We start from the raw sequence: 14,424 nt of genomic DNA on the forward strand, positions 1-14,424 counted from the left end.
CCCAAGGACCGGGCCACTACAAAGTACAGGGCACCTCCCAAGGACAGGGCCACTCCCAAGGATCGGGCCCCTGCAAAGGACAGGGCCACTCCCAAGAACCGGGCCCCTACAAAGGACAGGGCCACTCCCAAGGACCGGGCCCCTACAAGGGACAGGGCGCCTTCAATGGATTGGGCACCTCCCAGGGACAGAGCACCGCACACGGATAAGGCACATTCCAAAGACAGGACACCTCCTAAGGCCAAGGCGTTTCCCACGGCCAAGGCACCTCCCAGGGAGCAGGCACCTCCCAGGGCCAAGGCGTCTCCCATGGACAGGACATCCACCAAGGACAGACATCCATCACCCATGCGTCCCTTGAAGCTGGTGTGGGTGAAGGAGCGTAAACCACATGTGTCAGAGGTGGAGTACCCCATACCGCTACTCCCATCCACAACCCGGTGAAGCAGCAGAAGGAGTACAGTGTTGTTGCATCCCTCATTACACATGAGGCAGAGGGCAGAAGGCAGGGCCAGAGCAAGTGTCAAGCGGGGTCCAGCACGTCCCCAGAGGGCAGACCAGTGCTTAATTTGAGCAGGAGCTTTCCGGTGCTTAGCACCGGCACTTAATTGGTTTCCGGTGCTCGGCACCGGCACCTAATTGTCAACACCACTATTAGAGCAGTCAGCCACAAGGTGGCACTGCTAATGTAATTTAGAGATGAGCAGTATAACAGTTGTTTAGGAAAACAGTATAGAATAAAAAATTACTAATGCCTACCTCCACAGCCATTCCTTTAGCTTTGGGGACCAGGTATAATCTGAACTGTTGCATTTACATGCAAGAGAGATGATTAGTAGTTGTTTTGGCAGTGATGACAGGGGCGATGGGGGTTGCAAGCTGTAGTGGCCTCCTGGTCAGAGCCCTGGCACTTCATATTTTACAAATTAGGCACTGGAGCAGACCCCCACCAGCACATGATCCACCTTTGATGGGTGATGTTTCGGATGAGCCCGCACCACTTACCATTCCAGTCATGTCCACGGTGCAATTCCAAATCCCAAAGAAACGGAAACACACACCGGTAACACCTGACCTCCCCAATGTCGCTCCAGTACAGCTGTCCCCAGCTCCCAGAGCCACCCTGCCTCATGGCCCATACAGCCCTGTGGCTCATCATTTCAGTGGTCCTAGTGGGTCAGCTGCAGTTCACTCTCATGTGTCAGATAGTGGCACTGTGTCTGTTGTTTGCTGTCATGCCTCATGTAGTAGCACTGTGTCAGTTGTGTGCTCTCCTGTTTCAGGTACTGCCACTGTGTGTGTCCTCCACTCTCATGTCTCAGATGCTGGCATGGTATTTGTTGGTCACTGTCCAGGGATAGGTCCTGCCAGTGTGTCAGGGTCTGTCGCTCATGTGTCAGTCAGTAGAGCTGTGGCTGTTTCTCACACTCCTGTATGTGGTCCTGCCAGTGTGTCTGGTTCTATCGCTCATTTGTCAGTCAGTAGAGCTGTGGCTGTTTCTCACACTCCTCTATCTGGTCCTGCCAGTGTGTCTGGGTCTACCGCTCATGTGTCAGTCACTAGAGCTGTGGCTGTTTCTCACACTCCTGTATCTGGTCCTGTCAGTGTGTCTGGGTCTGCCGCTCATGTGTCAGTCACTAGAGCTGGGGCTGTTTCTCACACTCCTGTATCAGGTCCTGCCACTGTGTCCGAAGCTACGACGTACCACAGTCCACCTGATTCTGTGCTGTGAGGTGGAGTTCCCATCACTCAAATTTCTTCATTGTACTTGATGTCTGGACTGTCCATTGTAACCACCCTTGCAATATTATTGTCCATGGGACTGTCCATATGACACACGTCTTTGTGCTGCCTCAGATGTACCTGCTCTGTTGTGTACCATGGACTGTTGATGCACTTTGCCCCTCTCATGTGCTGCATCAGATGTACCTGCTCTGTTGTGTACCATGGACTGTTGATGCACTTTGGCCCTTTCATGTGCTGCCACAGATGTACCTGCTCAGTTGTGTACCATGGACTGTTGATGCACTTTGCCCCTCTCACGTGCTGCCTCAGATGTACCAGCTCTGTTCTGTACCATGAACTGTTGATGCACTTTACCCCTCTCATGTGCTGCCTCAGATGGACCTGCTCTGATGTGTACCATGGACTGTTGATGCACTTTGCCCCTCTCATGTGCTGCCTCAGATGTACCTGCTCTGTTCTGTACCATGGACTGTTGATGAACTTTGCACCTCTCATGTGCTGCCTCAGATGGACCTGCGCTGTTCTGTCCAGTGTGCATGCTCCTACCTACTCACAAAGTCAACCTCTGTGCTGTACAATAAAGCAAGTTAATCCTGTGTTGTGGTTTATCTGTGTCATTCCTGGTTGTCTCCTTGCATCGTTGATATGTTGCTGCTGTCATACATGCTGTGTCTGCCACTTTCACATAACCATTGCCCAGCACTGTTTCCTTTTGTTTGGCTGGGGTGACAGTCATTACAATATGGCTGTGGACTGTAGCTTATTTTGAGTCAACAGTGGCTTCCCAGGCACTGCAGGTTATGTGGATGTTGTTTATATGGTGCATGTGTCACACTCATGATTTGTGGCTACCCAGCAGGTTGTTCAGTCTCGACTTTGTCAGTCAACTTGTCAGGGCTCATTGTGTGTGTGTTGGTTGTTGATGTGTGTGCAGCAGGGTTTTTTTGTGGTGTGTGGTGTATGGGCCCCTGTCTGTTAGTGGGGTAGGTGTGGGGTTGGCCTGAGGGTGGACCAGCATGTCTCCTTATGTGTGGTATGCCTTGTGTGTTGGTGTGTGTATGTGGGCCTGTGAGCTGTGTGGCCTATCCATTCCTGCCTGCCTACTTGATTGTAGGGCATGGTTTCCGTCGTCTGCTCCTCTACGTTGCATTGTCTGCGGTTTCGCTGTTCGTTCGCGGTGCGTGTGTGTTCTGGGTGCGTGGGGTCAGTTGTGCCCAGGTTGTTTTGCTGGGGGTACATGTATGTGTGTTCCTGTCCAGACCTCGGTTCTGTTGTGGGCAGGGGCTTGTGTTGTGTGTTTGTGTACCTGCGTCGGTGACGGTCCATGACTTGCTGGTGGTGGAGCATGAAGAGTACCAGGAATGCGTGTAGAGCTGGCTCCATGACGGTGGTGTGGCTGTGGTGGATCTCTCTGCAATGTTTTGCCTCTCAGCTGTGGTGGTTCCGCTGTGTTCGGGCTGGTGGTTTTCTGCAGCGATTTGCTGTGTGGTTTCCGCCATCGTGATTCTGAGGGCGGTCGAGACGTCATTCCGTACGGCGGTGTCTCTGGATTGGTTACGTCCGCCGCGGGGTCTGGTGTATTTACGCGGCAGATCACGTTCTTCTGTGGCGTACGGGAATTCGGCAGTGCTTCCCATCCTAATATGGCAGACGGACTATACGTGGCTTGCAGACTGTAAAAAGCATTTTCCGCCTACTCCAGGTCGACGGTCGGCCTTCCGTCCGCCATCGTAATCGACCCCTATATTTGGTATTTCCCAATCCCTATTACTACTTTATTAAAGTGGTAATAGGTAGGGAAAAATATTTATAAGTTAATATAAGTTAATATATACATATATACTTTTCATTATGGAGTACCACAGTACTACCAAGGTGATGAAAGATTTTTTTTTAAATTATAAAAACACAGACACTATGGGGCATATTATCAAGGGATTTATCTCCGCCTTTTTGGCTTTAAAAGCCAAGAAAGCAGAGATAAAATGATCTCCCTATTACCTAGCTGTCGCTAACACCAGTTAGCGACAGCTAGTAGGAGATAGCAACCATCTTGGGCCCCGCTTTGCATGTCAGAAAAATGTATCACTAATGACATGCAAAGTGGGCGTGCCAAGATGTTAGCGACTGGAAACTATACAAGATTGTCTGGGTGTAATTCCAAATTAGCCTACTTTAAAGTTAATGTTGTTGCCTACAGATAATTACTTAACCACATTAATGCTTTTGAGCGAAACATAGAGCTTTCAGTTTTTGTCCTTTAGATATGTTTGTGCCTTTTGGTGCACAAATAAAATTGCTATAAACTGAATTACCTGTCTAAGATCATTGCAATCCATTGCCTCTCACCCCTGCCCCTTTTCTCAGTGCATAGCTGCCAAGGTTTCAGAATTCTATGTGAGACATTTTGATAATTTCATTTCAATTATGAGTGACATTTCAACAACTATGAGTGACACTTTCTCGTGAGCAAAATCAAGTGATGAAAAAAGGGAAACATATAAACATCAGAAATTACACCCATTTGAGCAATGAGGCACTCGTCATTGAACTAAAGTGTGCTAACAGCAGGGAGTTGAAAGCAGGGTAGAGTCAGAAGCTGTGACTGCACTGTTCTCAGACTCAGTACACTACAGGTCAGGGGTGCAGGAGACTCAGGATGATTGAAGCATTCATTTTAATAACAGCCATGGCAAGTTAGCTGAACTACTAAAACACAGATGACTTAGCCACCCCTTGCCCACACTGGGTACCCTGGATCCTCCCTGCTGCCAACATCACTCAATCAGATCAGGATGCAGAACATCTGTAGTGGCTCCAGTGCCTTTCTGTCAGAAAGTGGACCAGGCCCACAACAGAAGGCTGAGAGGCCTCAACATGAACATGTCTTCTCAGATGTCTAAGTAAGGTCAACACAGTCAGCTGACTCGCAGACAAACTCCAGTCATCGGGCAAGCCTCAGGCTGAGGAGCTCACAGTCCCACATAGTTAGGCCGTAGCTGGCAGCCAGAGCTCTGAGGTGTTATTTTTCAAAAACTACTCTCAGTCTAACACGTATCACTTGGTAGGGCTGTGTAGAGTGTATTTACGATTCAGCCAGTTTCATATACTTAGCTTAAAACTGTCCTCATCAGGATACTGGACAAAAAATGCTCAGACAAGAGGAGACAGAGCTTTTGCGGTAACAGACAACACAGCCCAAAATTGGTGTTAGGGTATGTGGGGGGTGTGTTGTGCCGCTAATATCATTAATGAAACCTAGGCTAGATAAAAAATATAGATATAGGGTTCTGCCCCAAAAGTTCAATAAGGGCTGAGACATGAAACACTTGCAGTGAAATGGTGGCAACATGCGCAATATTGCAACAGAATATAGCCGAACCTAGTGATGGTGCCCGTTCAGAAACTATTTGGAGGATAGTATGAAAGCTACAACAGGCCCCACTTGAACGAATGTGGATTTTTCTTAATGGTTATCTTTATCTACATGTGAGGTGATGTTTGATAAAAAAAAAACAAGGTAAAAAAAGAGCAGTACTGCTCATGCATTTTTAACTTCTGACAAGCATCTGAAAGTTTGTGATCACCTTACCTCACTCAGCACTTACTGCACTTTTCTTTTTTTTAAATTGTTTTATTAAGCATATTGAAATACAACCGCAGATGAAAACACCCATCAGAACATTAGCCCCGGACAAAACCACTTGCAGCGTTATTCATTGATACTATTAAGCTAACACAGCTATATTGCCAACATCCCATCACAGGGCAGGCGGCGTTATACTTCGTATACTAGACGCACAGTTCAGCAGGGGCCCTAAAGAAGAACACACAGGAGACCCAAGATGAAAGTGTATTGTGGCACATTACCCAACTGTTCCGATCCAAAACTCGAACAACAGACGAGACCTCTCCTCCCCGGTTTCCGGCCCCTCGAGCCAATCCCAGCAAACATTTCAACCAATGCCAACCGGCTCAGTAACACCTGAAGTGTCCAACACATCCCCACTCCCTGTTTCGTCCAGGCGATCACTCCTCACGCCTGTCAAATAAGCTGTATACAGGTCCCAGAAATTTTTCGGTCTGCTCCTGGGCGGCAGCAGCTCGCTGTAGAGCTCAGTTTGCGTGGAGCAGTAGAGCATATCCCTGGACCATTGCTGTAAAGTGGGGGTAGGGCCCCTCAACCAACACATTGTTACTCTCCTCCTGGCCATAAGTAATCCCATATCCACCAGTCTGTGGATAGCTTTTGGGAGGTCTTTGGTGTAACCTAGGAGAGCTACCAACAGCTCTGCTGTGTGTTCCGTTTCAACAACCCTACCCAGCTCAGCAAACACTGCCTCCCAAAAGGAGTATACACCCGGGCACAACCATGCCAAGTGTATACATTTCGCAGCCTCCACATGACATCTCTCACATTCAGCATTTTCACGCAACCCATATCTATGCAGTATCTCTGGGGTATAATATACCCTATTAAGGTATTTAAATTGTACCAGCCGGTGCCTACCCTGCAAAGTTATTCTTCTTACATTCATGAAGCAATAGGACCACTTAGCATAATCCAGTTGGACGTTAAGATCTCTCTGCCATGCTAATCTGGCCGCCGTATATGTATGCGCCCTATGAGCCATTGCCCTCTTATAGAGCGCAGAAGTCACCTTACGAGGGGAAGGGGTCTTGACAACATATGTTAACTCGCAAACCTCAGGAGGCCCCGCCATATCATCACCCAGTAGCGCTCTCAATGCCACTCTCACTCTGTGAAATTGAAATTTGTTTAACGTTGTGTAACTCTCCGGCAACCCATCCAGTTGTTCTGCAGTGCGTGCTGTACCCTCACAAAAGAGATCACTGCCACTTCAATATTAAGAGTGTGTAGAGCCCTAATCACGCCCCTCTCAGTGCAAGGGCCCAGCCATCTTAACCATTCTATGGGCATAGCCAGAGAATATAGTAACACACCTGCCTGCTGTGTCAATAACCAGTGCCAAGCATGTTTGACGGAATTCAAGGAATCCATGAAGCCTGTTCTACGATCAGGCTGTTCCAAAATAACAGCAGGCAGAGGAATCGGCTCAGCAAGTAGTCGTTCCATCCGTAAATATGGCACATTCGCTTCACCATGTATCCAAGCATGAAGGTGTGCAGCCTGCGCCACACGGTAGTACAATTCCAGGTTGGGAGCACCAAGTCCACCCAAATGACACAGAAGCGTGAGGACCCCCCATTGCACCCTGGCTTGTTTGCCAGCCCAGGCGAATTTTAACAAGAGCTGCATTAATCTGTTAAAGAAAGTTTGCGGTAGGACAAGAGGGATGTTCGTGAAAAGGAAAAGAAATCTAGGCAGGACCACCATTTTCATAATCGATATACGCCCCATCAGTGAGAGGGGAAGACAACACCACAACTCCACATCATCCTCAAGTTTCGAGATAGCCGTGCCATAGTTTTCCAGAAAAACTATATCCGCCTTCGTATGCAACCGTATGCCCAAATAACGAACAGAATCCTCAGTCCACACCAAAGGGTTTTTCCATCTAAAATTCGGTGGTGGCAGGGGTAAGCGGGAAAACTAAGGATTTCTCCCAGTTGACCTTAAGGCCGGACAACGCCCCAAATCGCACCACCTCCCTGTTAACTGCCGAAAGGTTTTCCTCAGGCCTGCGTACATAAAGAAGCGTATCATCTGCATAAGTGGACACTATTATTCTATAGGTAGGAAACCCTATACCATCATTTCTGTGGTTCTCCCTCAGGGCGCAGGCCAAAGGTTCCGCCACCAAGGCATAAAGGAGTGGGGAAAGAGGGCAGCCCAGCCTGGTGCCACTAGATATTCAAAGAGGGGCAGTGACGAGATCTCCTATTCGCACACGGGTCGTCGGTCTGTTATATAGAGTGCTGATTAATTGCAAAAAGATTTCCCCAAGCCCCATTCTCGTTAGTACCTGCCTCAGAAACAACCATTCAACCGAATCAAATGCTTTTTCCATATCTAAAAATACAGCAACTGCTTTATTTTCTTGGCGAACATGCTGCATCACACCAAACACAGTCCGAATATTATACGTCAAATTTCTAGAAGGTATGAATCCCGCCTGTTCAGGAGCGACGAGGATTTGCGACGCTAATGCCAACCTAATAGCCAAGATTTTAGCGAACAGTTTAGTGTCAACATTAAGAAGCGACAACGGGCGAAACGAACTGCACTCGTCTAGACTTTACCCGGTTTCAGAATGGCAAATAACATGGCCTCTCTCATAGTAGTGGGCATCATCCCTGATTCATATATATCAGTAAACAAAGCAGCAAGATGAGGAAGTAACTGCTTTAGGAATGTCTTATAGAAGACAACAGTTAGTCCATCTGTCCCAGGCGCGCTACTAGCTTTCATGCCGCTCAAGGCCTCAATAATTTCATCTTTTTTTATCGGATGACTCAAGAGTTCCCTGTGAGGGTCCGGAAGGAAGAGCAGTTGAATAAACTCAAGGGATTCACTAATTTGGTCCTCCGTTCCCTCGGATCTAGATCTATATAGCTCTGCCTAATAATGCCGGAAACGTTCAGCCACATCCTCTTCGGCTGTCAAAAGTTCAACAATTTCCGACTTTATATCCGAAATTAGAGTCCTACCCCGTCTAGCTTTAATCAATCGGGCCAAAACACATCCCGGCCTCTCGCCTTCACCATAATTGCGTGCCGTGGCATACTTTCCCATATGCTGCACCTCACAATCTCCCGCTTCCTGATACTTCTCCAGAAGCACCTTGATCTCACCTTCGGCAGCCTCAGCGTCACCTTGGACACGTCGCTGCTCCAGGCCTTTCAGTCTGCCTTCCAAGTCAGTCAGAGTTTACCTAATCGCTTTGAGCACCCCCGAGTGTTTCTACATGGCAACCCCTCTGATATTGTATTGTATTGTATATTGGATTTATATAGCGCCTTATCACCCAGGGGTCTCTAAGCGCGATATACACTTTAGAAGCTTCCCAAATCGTTTGAAAATTATCAACTGAGTCAATGTTAGCAGCGAAGAAGGTGTCTACCGTAACAGCCATCTCCTCGCGGAACAGCAGATCAAGAAGGGAAAAGGGGGAAACCTCCAAGTGAACGGTGGGATTGTCCTCCCGGGCAAATCCAGAACCAATAGCAGCGGCGAATGATCCGAAAGCGTGCATGGTAACACCCTGCACTGCTTGACCAGTCCACACAGAGGACCATAGGCTAACCAATAGTCAATCCGCGTGTGAAGATTGTGGAATGCAGAGTAATGTGTGTAGCCCCCTCTCTCTCCGCTTCGCATTCGCCACACGTCACACAAATCCAAACATACAATGACTTCTTCAAGCTTTCTCGCTGCAGCAGCTGGTCCACTGGGGGGGCCAGCGGACCTATCCAAATCAGGATCCCTGACCAAGTTGAAATCACCTGCCCAGAGTATCTCAGTGTAATCATACTGAGATGTAAGCCTAGCGAGTTCCCCAAAAAACTCAGGGCAGTCAAAATTAGGCCCATAAACATTAACTATAAGGACATCCAGGCCCCGGCCCCGCCAGCTGGATATAAAGTATCGGCCTCTGACATCCTCTTGCAGCAACCGAAGCGTAAACGGATTTCTGGGATTAACCCAAGTCAGGACCCCCTTAGCGTGTGTGGTGAACCCCGCCGCATTAATATTGCCCTCCAAAGTTCTAACTTTGAGCATAGGGCTAGTTGTGAGTAGATGCGTCTCTTGTAAGAGAGCCAGGTCTATATCATGCCTATTGAGGTAACTAATCACTTTACGGATCTTACGATGGCCATTAAGTCCCCTGACATTCCAGGAAAGCACTCGCAGCCCGCTCAATCCTCCTCTGGGATCTAGTGTTTCACGTGCCATATAGTGTCTGTGTAAGCAAATATGTGTTGATAAACTGCATGCGGGCCAACAGTGCGTGTTCCATCTGCTGAAAGAAAAACAAACCTTCATAACCCTCCTGAGACACCTCTACCCCCCCACCAACCCCCCACCCACAGCAGACCTCCCCCAACATTGTCGCATGAGATATCAGTCTCCACCCCTCAACCCCCCAGCCTCCCCATACTCCATACATTAACTTTTTGATGCAACAAAAAGAACAACCACAGTGCGAGGCACACGAGGGCGGAGGGTGCTCACAACTAGGAAACTGTAAGGAAGCGATAACCAAAATCTACCCTCAGCCCAAGCTCCGCCCTTCACATAAGAACATTTGCAGTTGAGGTCATAGAGTTGCAGACCCCCCAAGTTCAGGGGTCGAGTGTCCCCGACCAGTTTCAATGAGTAAGTCACAGTTAGCGCCACAAGGGTCACCATCAATAAGCCAAGGTCGAAGCATTCTCATGTATTCTAATTGTCTACATTTGTCCATACATTGTCTCAATAACATCACATTGAGTAGCGGCAACCTTATCCAGAAAACTTTGCCCACCCGAGTTCACCACCCCAGGCCGAGCCCCCACTGCAACATAGAAGGATAAATGTCCAGTCCCACATAGCATCCTGCAGTACAACGGCCTTACCACGTAATGTTAAAAGTGCTGCTACCATGTAAGTCAGTCTTGTTCATCCAGCACTGAGTCCGCCATATCGTCCTGTTGCGTTCTCGTCGGGCTGGTTCTTTTGTCTTTGGACCATTTCCTGATGGCCTGTTGGAGAGCCTTGGGATCTGTGAATATGTGTGACTTCCCCTGTCGGTTGACCTGGAGCTTTGCAGGATACAGCATGGCTTAGTCTGCTCCAAGTTCACGAAGTTGCTTCTTGAGGGGCACAAAATGCCTGTGGGCCTCCTGGACCCTAGCTGGAAATCGGGGAATAGGGATAACTCTGAGCCCTCGTAGTTTAGGACCTTCTTTTCCCGTGCAATCCTCAAAGCAACGCCCCGATTGCGATAGTTGAGCAGTTTCACAATAATGGGGGGCGGGGGAGCGCCCGGCGGCGGGCGGAGCCCCAGGGCCCTGTGTGCCCTCTCCACCACAAACATGGCAGAGAATACCCCCTCCCCCAACAGCGTGACCAGCAATTTTTCCATAAATTGCTCCATGTTGCCCATAGCTGTCGTTTCCGGAAGACCTACCAGTCTCAGGTTACAGCGCCGGGAACGCGATTCCAAATCCTCTGCTTTGTCTTGCTGAATGCGGATAACTTTTCCAAGTTGCTTATGATCCGCATCCAGCGTAGTGTGGGAATCCTCCACTTCGGTGAGACACCTCTCATTCATGTCAAGTTGCTCAGAATGTTTATCTAAGCGTTCCACCATTCTGTCCATCCTAGACGACATGGCATCCCTTTTAGTTCCCAGCGCCGAGATACCATTCTGCAGAGAGTGTTCCATAGATTTCAGTATAGTATGAATGTCATCTTCTGCATCGTCCTGCACCGGCGCGGTCTCCCCCGCACTCCTGCCAGGGATCGGGTCCTGTGACTTAGATGGTCGTTGTTCAAAAGACAGCTTGGGTTGGCTCTTGTCTCCTTTACCCATGGCTGAAGGAATTGAGAGTCTCAGGGGAGTAATATGGCAAAATCAGTAGAGCTGAGGTAAGCGATATGCCGGCTAGACCCCTGAAAGAGGAGCAGGCCGTCAGCAGCCCGAGCTATCTCGACAATATTGCCTCCACAAGTTATGAAGGCTCCAGTCCGGCTCCGTCACACTGCTGAGTCGTCACCGCTCTCCATCGTGGGGCCCGCTCCTGAGGCACCAAAAATAGAACAAGGCCGCTCCACCAGTTCCTGCCACTGTGGAAATATTTACCCTCCAAGGCACTGATCCAACTTCCACCGCCATCACTGATGTACACCAAAACTCAAGGGGGCCAGTCAGATGAGGCACCAATGGTGCACCACTCTCGGAGAGTGGGACCGCCACCAGCAAGACGGCCCCAGGCAGGGAGCGCGCCCACGGTACCAAACCAGAGAGGCACCCTCACAGACAAGCGCTCCCAGCACTTCCTCCCCAGCACCTAACAATGGCTAGCTAGATCTGCCATATAAATAACCAGTGTTAGTCCCCTGGACGGCCAGGGCTAGTAGGGTGCAATAAACAGTCACACTGCAAAGAACAGGGCAGCACCGCGGTCCTTAGGTGGGTCAGCCCGCAGCAGCACACTCCTCTTTGGATGTCTCAGTCCTCCCCATCGCACCCAGGCCTCACACAATACCTTTCCCCCGGGTGTAGGCCACCGCCGAGGCTTCAAGCCGCATCACCACTCCTCTGCCGCTATGGCCACATCGTCCCTCCGCCTCGGGCCGAGCAGCGGCAGCAAACCCCAGCGCCGATTCTCCACAACCTCTGGGCTGCCGGGACAGAGCCTCTGCAGTAGCCGCACATCGCGTCACGTCACCCGGCCCCTCAGACAACTGTGGGCCGGGGATTCAAGGCTCAGACGCGGCCTCGCTGTTAGTCTCCTTCCACTGCAATCCAAGCTTTTTACCGCAGGTCCTGCACTCTCCAGGGACTCCAAGCCGTCTTTAGCAGATCCGCTGCTTTTTTCTTTAGTATTTCACCTCAGCTGCAGGATAGTTGGGTGGATAGTAGCGCGAAGTCAGTGGAACTCCGGGATTATGCGGCCATCGCGCTCCCGAGCAAGCTCCGCCCAGCTCTTACTGCTCCTAGCTGGTTCCATTCGAAAGTCAAAATTAAATTACAAAATTCGTCGCTAATTCTGGAAATTTCCAATTTCAGGCATCGTGGAAACAGTTGAACTCTCTGCCTTCAGATCTTTGCCTTTGCACCACGCAGATGCTATTCTGTGCAGGTAAAAGCTGAGAGGCTAGAGGCCTGGCCTGGTTACTAGAATGTTGTGACACTTACTTTCAGCATGCACCGCTATGTCCGGTCTGCCGGTGTGAGCAGCTCCGAGGCTCAGGGCTGTGATTCCACTCATGGCTGCACCACCACTCTCCTGCAGTGGCCGCGCAGGTCCACTTCGACCGAATCTTTTATGAGCCAGGCAGCGATCACCCTGTGCAATCTCAGCTACAGCTGCAAGATCCCGGCTGTGCTCGCGGACAACGTGGCCCGCCCTAGTCAGGATGCTGATTGGGCAAATTAAACCCCAATCATACTCTGTCTCCATGTAACTGTGAAGTAACTAACTTTGGGTGCAGCAGCAGTGACTGAAACATTGTAGCCAGCCCTGACCAGAGCAAACTGCCTGAGCCAGACCCCAAGTCTGTAACAACGAGCGCTGCCTGAGTGATAATACCAAGTTGTCACTGTCTACCAGGTACTTAAGCAGCACTCCGGGTTGAAATCTGAGAAGGCACTATATGCTTGACAATGCATTTCAGTGCTGTGATGCAGACCACCACTCTGAAACGTGTTAGTCTAACGAATGATGGTTGATACTTGGCAGAGCTGTCAGCGGGCATTGCTCAACTTCTCGCCCTGCTGTCATTGTTTAACGAGTTGTTATCTGAACCCCCTGTGTGGAGTTGTCAGCTCCTGCCTTCCCCTGCTCCAGTGCTCAGATGATACCGCTACTGTTAGAAATCTGCCTTTTCTGCAGGGTCACCCCACATTTTCACCTTTTTCTGGACCCTATGTTTGCTGGCTTTTGAACTCTGCACACTTTACCCCTGCTAACTAGGAGTAACGTGACTGTGCTCCCGTTTAAACATGGTTACATTGGCTTATTCCTGATTGGCACATTTAAATTGCCTGTACATCCATAGTACAAGCTCCCTTGAGCAGCGGGCTGATGAGCCTGGGATCCCGCACCTACGCGCCTGCTGACGAGGGGTGATACCCCGAAACACGTGTCCAGGGATGGCGAAGACAGCGAAGATAGCAGAAGATCGAAAGATGATGCATCGTGAACACTTTACTACATTGACCAGAGTCCTTAAGGGGGACACCGCCAGTGTGTGAGAAGTGTGCGACCCCACCCCCATTTGTAACTTTAAAAGCTCCCTTGAGCAGCGGGCTGACGAGCCTGGGATCCCGCACCTATGCGCCTGAGTGGTACTATACCTGGCAGATATTGGCAGCCATCGGCAACCCCAGAACACGGCCTATCGATGCTGACGAGGGGTGATACCCCGAAACACGTGTCCAGGGATGGCAAAAACAGCAAAGATAGCAGAAGATCGAAAGATGATGCATCGCGAACACTTTAATACACTGACCAGGGTCCTTAGGGGCGACACCGCCGGTGTGTGAGTAGTGTGCGACCCCACCCCCATTTGTAACTTTAAAAGCTGCCTTGAGCAGCGGGCTGACGAGACTTGGATCACGCACCTACGCGCCTGAGTGGTACTATACCTGGCGGATATTGGCAGCCATCGGCAACCCCAGAACACGGCCTATCCCTGCTGACGAGGGGTGATACCCCGAAACACGTGTCCAGGGATGGCGAAGATAGCAGAAGATCGAAAGATGATGCATCGCGAACACTTTACTACATTGACCAGAGTCCTTAGGGGCGACACTGCCGGTGTGTGAGTAGTGTGCGACCCCACCCCTATTTGTAACTTTAAAAGCTCCCTTGAGCAGCGGGCTGACGAGCCTGGGATCCCGCACCTACGCGCCTGAGTGGTACTATACCTAGCAGATATTGGCAGTCATCGGCCAACCCAGAACCTGGCCTATCCCTGCTGACAAGGGGTGATACCCCGAAACACGTGTCCAGGGATGGCGAAGACAGCGGAGATAGCAGAAG

At 50.0% G+C, this 14,424-nt stretch overlaps 1 pseudogene; it reads left to right on the forward strand.

Annotated features, from left to right (window-relative positions):
• The first annotated feature begins 11,279 nt into the window (after nt 1-11,279).
• The window catches only part of LOC147683738 (metallothionein pseudogene), a 105,875-nt pseudogene continuing 102,730 nt past the window's right edge, over nt 11,280-14,424 (forward strand).

The sequence above is a fragment of the Lissotriton vulgaris genome, chromosome 11 (assembly GCF_964263255.1).
Source record: "Lissotriton vulgaris chromosome 11, aLisVul1.2, whole genome shotgun sequence".
Taxonomy (NCBI): domain Eukaryota; kingdom Metazoa; phylum Chordata; class Amphibia; order Caudata; family Salamandridae; genus Lissotriton; species Lissotriton vulgaris.